Here is a 7,514-nt window from a genome sequence, read left to right on the forward strand (position 1 = left end):
TTTCATAGCATGTGATGTACAAAGTAAATGGTGCATTGTTTTGCCAACTTGTTTTAGACAGTCATAGAAATCTTAAAAAGAAAAGGAGTACTTGTGGCACCTTAGAGACTAACACATTTATTTGAGCATAAGCTTTCGTGAGCTACAGCTCACTTCATCGGATGCATTCAGTGGAAAATACAGGGGGGAGATTTATATACATAGAGAACATGAAACAATGGGTCTTACCATACACACTAACGAGAGTGATCACTTAAGGTGAGCTATTACCAGCCGGGGGGGGACGGAACCTTTTGTAGTGATAATCAAGGTGGGCGATTTCCAGCAGTTGACAAGAACGTCTGAGGAACAGTGGTGCCACAAGTACTTTTCTTTTTGCAGATACAGACTAACACAATTGCTACTCTGAAACCTGTCATAGAAATCTTAGATGTTTTTAACTATAAGTACAACATTTTCAAACAAAAATGTGATTGTCACATTGATAGTGTTTTTTCTCTAAATTAGTGTGTGTTCTCTATGGAAAACTGTTGTGGAATAGAATGAAGCAATGTGGCATTTGTGGTGTCCTGTGTTCTCCACTAGCCCATTGTACTTACCTTTCTATCGTTTTCAGTGTTTAACAGCACAAAACAGATTTTTACATTTCTAAATGTTATGTAGATATGACATTGGTCATTTTGTCTGCTGCACAGTGGAAAAATTGGCAGACGGAGAAGTGAGTAAGGCCAGGTGGCCCAGAATTAGAGATAGAGGGCCAGATCTTCATCAGGTGTAATTGGAGTAGCTCCATTGACTTCTTCCTAGAGTAGCTAACAAAAATGTATGTGTCCTGGAATAAATTTATTGTGGAGTTTCTAAATTAGCACTTAGAAAGGTGTTAATCTATTGCCAAGTAGCTGAAGTTACAACAGGATCACAACTCTAATCAAGACATACTTGGTATTTCTTCCCAGAGCATTTCCACTGGGAAAATTTGGCCCTCTAAGAAACTGTCTAAACACACACATTGCCTTAGTTTAAATTACATTGTGTTGGCTAAACTAATGCAACTTTTGTATGTGGAGACTCTTTTATGTAAGGTTTAAAACAAGTTATTGGTTTGGCTTGCACCTCAGTACGCTTAACAACACAAGGTAATGATACAACCCAGGTTTAAATGGTGATGAATATCCAAACACACAATAGTACTGGTTTAACTGAGTATAAAATCACATCTTTAGTTAACCTCTGTATGTAGACCAGGTCTAAATCTACACTGGTGACAGCACGAAAATGCAGCTCTACCAGTGATAGGAAGAGAACTTTTGCCCTTTCTACACTACAGCTTTCACTGTAGCAACCACTGGTGGAAAATTGAGTCCAATATTTCCTAGTGTTAGGCAAGCTTTATGATATTGTCCTTCTGGTGTGAGAACCAGAAAGCATACATTAGTAGTTTTTTAAACATCATTTGGACTAGTGATCACTACATGTGAAGTACTCAAGGACAAATTCAGATATAAATCAGAGTTAGCAATGAAGTTTTGGCTACAAGGGAAAACCTAAAAGGAAAAAAAAACCAGTTCATCTTGTTCCTGAGTAACATGGTTCATGAGAGAAATATCATAACTTTTTGCTTACATTTAAGATAAACTGTTTCATTGGTAGCCTCCTAGCATAGCATCCTCCACTTTCTTTTGTTCTCAGCTTTGGTATAAACACATGTTTATGTTCTGCTAGCAAATGCTTTTGATTATGTATAAATGTGTTTGTGATGCAGAAAGACGAGACGAGGTTTTCAAATATTTTCAGGCTCTGATCTTCCCTCATAGTATTCTCTAATCACTTTCTTAATAGGATTATGTTATGCTATTGTTCCTATTGTATGTGGACAATGTATGTGACAAAGATGTATGTCAGAGTACATTAGGTTTACCAATAAAATAGGTATTTATTCCAAACACCAGCACAACTATGTAATAATCTAGTCATTATGAAATGTAGATTGAGTAATTCATCCCCAACTTTCTGAGTACAGTCCAGAGGCTGGGATAGCCAGTCAAATGGGACCTTATTTCCTTATTCCCCAACCCCACTGTCTGTTCTTCAGTGGGGGAGTAACAATTAGGTCTCAGTAGTTTTTATTTCTCTTTCTGAATTCCTTCCACTTTATGGACATATTTCAGAGTAACAGCCGTGTTAGTCTGTATTCGCAAAAAGAAAAGGAGTACTTGTGGCACCTTAGAGACTAACCAATTTATTTGAGCATAAGCTTTCGTGAGCTACAGCTCACTTCATCGGATGCATCCGATGAAGTGAGCTGTAGTTCACGAAAGCTTATGCTCAAATAAATTGGTTAGTCTCTAAGGTGCCACAAGTACTCCTTTTCTTTTTATGGACATAGATCTCCTATTGACATGCTAGCATGCAGGGCTTTTGGGGGAAGCTGTTACTCTTCTGCTCTGGGCTATCTCTGGATGCAGACCCAAAAATGTATAAGGTTATCTGCAAAGCATTATGTCAGCCTAACTTCTGTCTGAATTGTTACTTGTTCTCAGGGGTAACTCTGCTGTAACTGTTGCAATGGTTGGGAGCGTCTGCCTTGCACTGGGGCAGCCAGCAGGTTTGGGCCTTGATTCAAAATGACAGCTGCACCTCCTACCATGGAGACCTAGTTGATGTGCTTTATGTGGCATCAGAAAATGCCTCCTTGTCAGATTTTGTCACTGGCAGCAAAACCTGACACTATGTATCATGTATTGGCAAAAAGAAAAGGAGTCCTTGTGGCACTTTAGAGACTAACAAATTTATTTGAGCATAAGCTTTCATGAGCTACAGCTCACTTCATCGGATGCATTCATGTATTGGTTCCTCATCAAAAGATGCTTTCTTTTCTTCTCATGACGAATACTGACCCTATCAGAATTGGCTTCCTTTCACCTTTCCTCATCCCTCCTTTACTTCAGAAGGGTACAAACAGTTTAAAACATGGAAATAATTTGGCAAATGTGATACACTTGAATTAATTTGTTAAAATATCTTATTACCATAAACATTTTAATTTTTTTACATTTAAAAATACTAACCTTATCATAACAATTATTAAACTTCAAGACTGGGTACTTTATTTACATATAATTTAAATGTTCATTTAAATTATTAAATACACTATTGCAGCAGTACTCTCTCCTCAATATCTAAGGCTTGTCTACACAAATATTAAGTTATTAAATCTATTATTTTTGGGTGACATTTGACATACCTTGAAAGCTATTAAGAAGTTATATAATTGTTAAAAAATATATTATTTTTAAATAATAAAGGTTTTCTTGAGGAAAAACCAATTAAATAAAAATCTGAACTTTATGGATCACTCATCTACATAGGGTGAGAACAATCACAAATGAATAGTCAGGTTAGATGGCCAAAACATTTAGAGTCTAATCTAGCCTAAGAGGTCCACCTTCCTTTTCATGAAGGATTGGGTTCTAAATATTTTTGTTAATCTTGGCAAATTGACTAATCCTTTTGAGGGCTCTATAAGGGGAGGGCATTTGTGCTTGCGTGCACACACATACACACGATGTTGTTAAGAGAACTTTTCTGTGCTCTATGCGGCACCCACCAGCATCCTCCCCTCAGCTGTTGACAGGCTATTGATTTAGGATTTTGGTTTTTTGTTTCCTCTAAATTGACGGGAGATTCTTTAAAACCCCCAAACCATGTAAGCAAATGTAACAGAATGTTAAACTGTATCATACAGTTCAGCCACTAGGTGGCGATGTGTATCATACCATACCTGAGCATACAATAGCTATACCTCTCAGCAGTGGCTGCACATTAAAGGATTGTATAGTGAACACATCTGGTGTATACCTGGGAAGGAAATTCTAGCCAGTCCATATTTGGTACAGACCTGCAATTTACATGTACAAGGAGTACATTATATGGTGTCAGAAGTCAAGGTAGCCTAACTGATGCCAGAGAAGAGTAGAAACAGAAGGAACAAAGTTACAAAAGTTGCAACTTTTAAAACATGCCCTTCAGTGCTCCAGGGAACTTCAACTTTGATACAACTTCAGGCTGGAAGCAGTATTTTACAAAATTTTGCATTGCTACAAAACTGCACTAGGAAACTGGAGATATTTAGGTATCTTCTTTATTTTATGCTGTGGGGAAGCAGGCAACACATATTGTTAAATCTTTTGCCTTTCCTGAAGACAGTCACAGAAAGGACTATGAAATGGTTCTGACTGTTTGATGCACACTTTATACCTCAAGAAATGTGATTTATGAAAGATCATGTTTTTACCAGTGAATTCAAGAACGAGGAGAAAATAAGAGCTCTTTTATAAGAGTTCTGCATCCTTTGGCTAAAACTGTGATTTTGGGACTGCAAAACATGAAAATATCAGATGCAGGATTGTTACTGGGTAATAGACAAAAGCCTCTCACAGCAACTACAGTTAAAGACAGACTTAAATCTATTCACACCTATCCAGATAGCAAAGTTCTCTGTGTGATGCTGGCAGGCCAGATGCCAGCTCTTGCCCATGCTGCAAGCATTAGTTAAGAACTGACAAACTTATAGCTGGAGACCAGACCAGTTCCATCTGTATGTTAGTTTTGCTCAAAATAGATATTAGTCCTATAAGAATATAGTTAGTGTTTAGACTCTATGAAATGCTTGTACGTTGCTGCATGCGTTAATCTCACTTGTAATGCCAGAATTCCATGCTGTAAGACAATATGTTAATTTATAACTTCGAAAATTTTTGCTCTGACCTTGTGAACTCAGGCACGAGAACTGCCACAACCCCCTGCACCATCCAGAAGGACTATCAAAATCAGGTGGGCCATTAAGGAACATCACAATACTAAAGATTCATTAATGGCTCTAATGCACCTGGAAAATGTTACGTGCAAGGAAGCTTGGCCTGTGGAATGAAGGAAATAGAACAAAGCCACAGGAAAATTTTCCATCTTTTTGACTGTTTGAACTCTGAAGGGCCAGAGAGTCTAAACAGAAGCCAGAGAGCCTCAGGGGCTGCCTCCTGGATCTACCCAGAAAGACACTTTGAATTGACAGATCAGTACAACTCTGTCACTCTTAGGATTTAGATAACTCTGTGTATATGTTTGCTTGCTTTAACCTTTAAATAACTCCTTTTATATCTTTTTCCTTGTTAATAAATCTTTAGTTTATTACAGGATGGCTACAGTAGTCTCTTTGGTGTAAGACCTAGAGTACTAATTGACCTAGGGTAAGTGACTGGTCTTGTGGGACTGGAAGCAACCTGAATATGTTGTGATTTTTGTGTGAGCATTTATCACTTTATAAGTCCAGTTTGGGTGGCAAGATAGACTGGAGAGTCTAATGCAGTGGTGGGCAACCTGCGGGCCGCATGCAGCCCATCAGGGTAATCCGCTGGCGGGCTGCGAGACAGTTTGTTTACATTGACTGTCCGTAGGCATGGCCACCTGCAGCTCCCACTGGCCACGGTTTGCCAGCTCCCAGCCAATGGGAGCTGCAGGAAGCGGCACGGGCAGCAGGGACATGCTGGTCACCACTTCCTACAGCTCCCATTGGTCAGGAACGGCAAACTGCGGCCACTGGGAGCTGTGGGCGGCCGTATCGGCAGATGGTCAATGTAAACAAACTGTCTTGCGGCCTGCCAGCAGATTATCCTGACAGGCTGCAGATTGCCCACTACTGGTATATGGGGACTATCTGTGACTCCATGGTAAGACTGTTATAGTGATGCAGGAGTTCATATTTGTTACTGGCTTGGTGAAATCTAATTATGGAATACACCAACATTTGGGGTGTCTGCCCTGCTTTTGACTGCCCTGAGGGAGGCATTCACAGTTGTGAGCCACTCCAGACAGTGTGACAGTCTGAACTGGTCAAACAGAAGAACAAAAGGCAGAGCAACTTGAAAAACTTGAAACTAGCTTTACACGCTGTAAACAGACACTGCAAGAGTGCTAAAAATCATTATCATAAAACACCTGAGCACTGAGGGAGTCCCAAGCTAAATACAAAACATTTTAGACTAAATGCACACGATGTGGAAAATTCCATAGCTCATGTGTGGTGAAATATGTAATAAATGCACAAAATACTAAGGCAGTCATGGAGCTGACTATAATTACAGTCAAGAGCATTGTTTCTGGGATCTGTCATGTGTGATGATACAGATCCTGCCTTGAGAGTGAAACTGAATAGTCATTGGAAGACTACTGACTTTAAAATTGACTCTGGAGCAGAGGGGAGTGTTGTCTCAGAAGTGACTTACGATCACCTTCAACCCTTCCCAGAGCTGAAATAACTCACAGCTCTGACTAGCCCTGAAGATATTCTGAATTGAATGGGCCAGTTCACCATAGAAACAATTTACAAAGACAAAAGCTTCACATTCAGAATGCATTTGATCAAAGACCAACAACTTCTCAGCTGCAGCGTGGCAGCCATGATGGGCAAAGTAAGAAAAGTGGAAGAACTCAGTTGAGATCCAGTACAAATAACCTTTGGAGACAATGCTGAACCATGCAGTGTACCTACACATTGCAGGATTCCTATCCTGTTGCTTCATAAAGTCGAAACTGAGTTTAAGAGAATGGAACATGTTGGCTCAGAGATTTTCTCAATATTGCCAACAGGCCAGTGTGCCCCAACGGTACTGGTTGTAGAGAAAAGTGGAAAAATACAAATCTGTATGGATCTTAAAAGACTTAATGAAGCAGTTGTGAGGAAAAACTATGTATTTACCTAAATTGGATGACTTCCTCCCTAAAGCAAAGTGAAAAGAGCTACAGTATTCACTAAGCTGGATGTCTAGAGTGGATTCTGGATAACCCCTTTAGCCAAAAAGAGTTCTAAACTGACTATATTTATAAAACCTTTTGGCAGATTTTGCTTTCTTAGATTACCTTTTGGGATTACTAGTGCACCTGAATTTTTCCAAAGAAAGATGACAGAACTGTTAATGAACACTAATGAATCTGAGGTTTTCATGGATGATAGTGTGATATATAGGTCTTTGATGGAAGAACACAACCCAACCCTCAATGAAGGTCTAAGCCTAAGAAGTCAGTTTGCACTGAAGCTAAACAAGGACAAGTGCTTTTTCTGCCTATCCCAAATCAAGTTTTTGGGACACAATAAACAAGGATGGAATAAGTCCTAGCCTTGAGAAAGTAAAAGCAATTTCAGAATTGAATCCACCAGCAAATGTCCAAGAATTGAGATGCAGACTGGGGATGGTAAATTACTTCCATTGATAGCTACAAGACCTTTCTATGGTGTCGAAACCACTAAATGAACTATTCAAGTCCAACACCTCTTGGTTGTGAGGACCAAATCAAGACATCGCCTTCAGAAAGGTAAAAGAAATCATTTCAGTAGCTCCTGTTCTCAAGAATTATGATTTGAACAAACTCACAATGGTGGATGCAAGCAGCTATGTGGTGTATTGTTGCAACAACAGGGATCTGAGTGGAAGCCAGTTGCATTTTGTTTTCTTTCACTC

Source organism: Natator depressus, chromosome 3 (genome assembly GCF_965152275.1).
Source record: "Natator depressus isolate rNatDep1 chromosome 3, rNatDep2.hap1, whole genome shotgun sequence".
Classification (NCBI taxonomy): Eukaryota; Metazoa; Chordata; order Testudines; family Cheloniidae; genus Natator; species Natator depressus.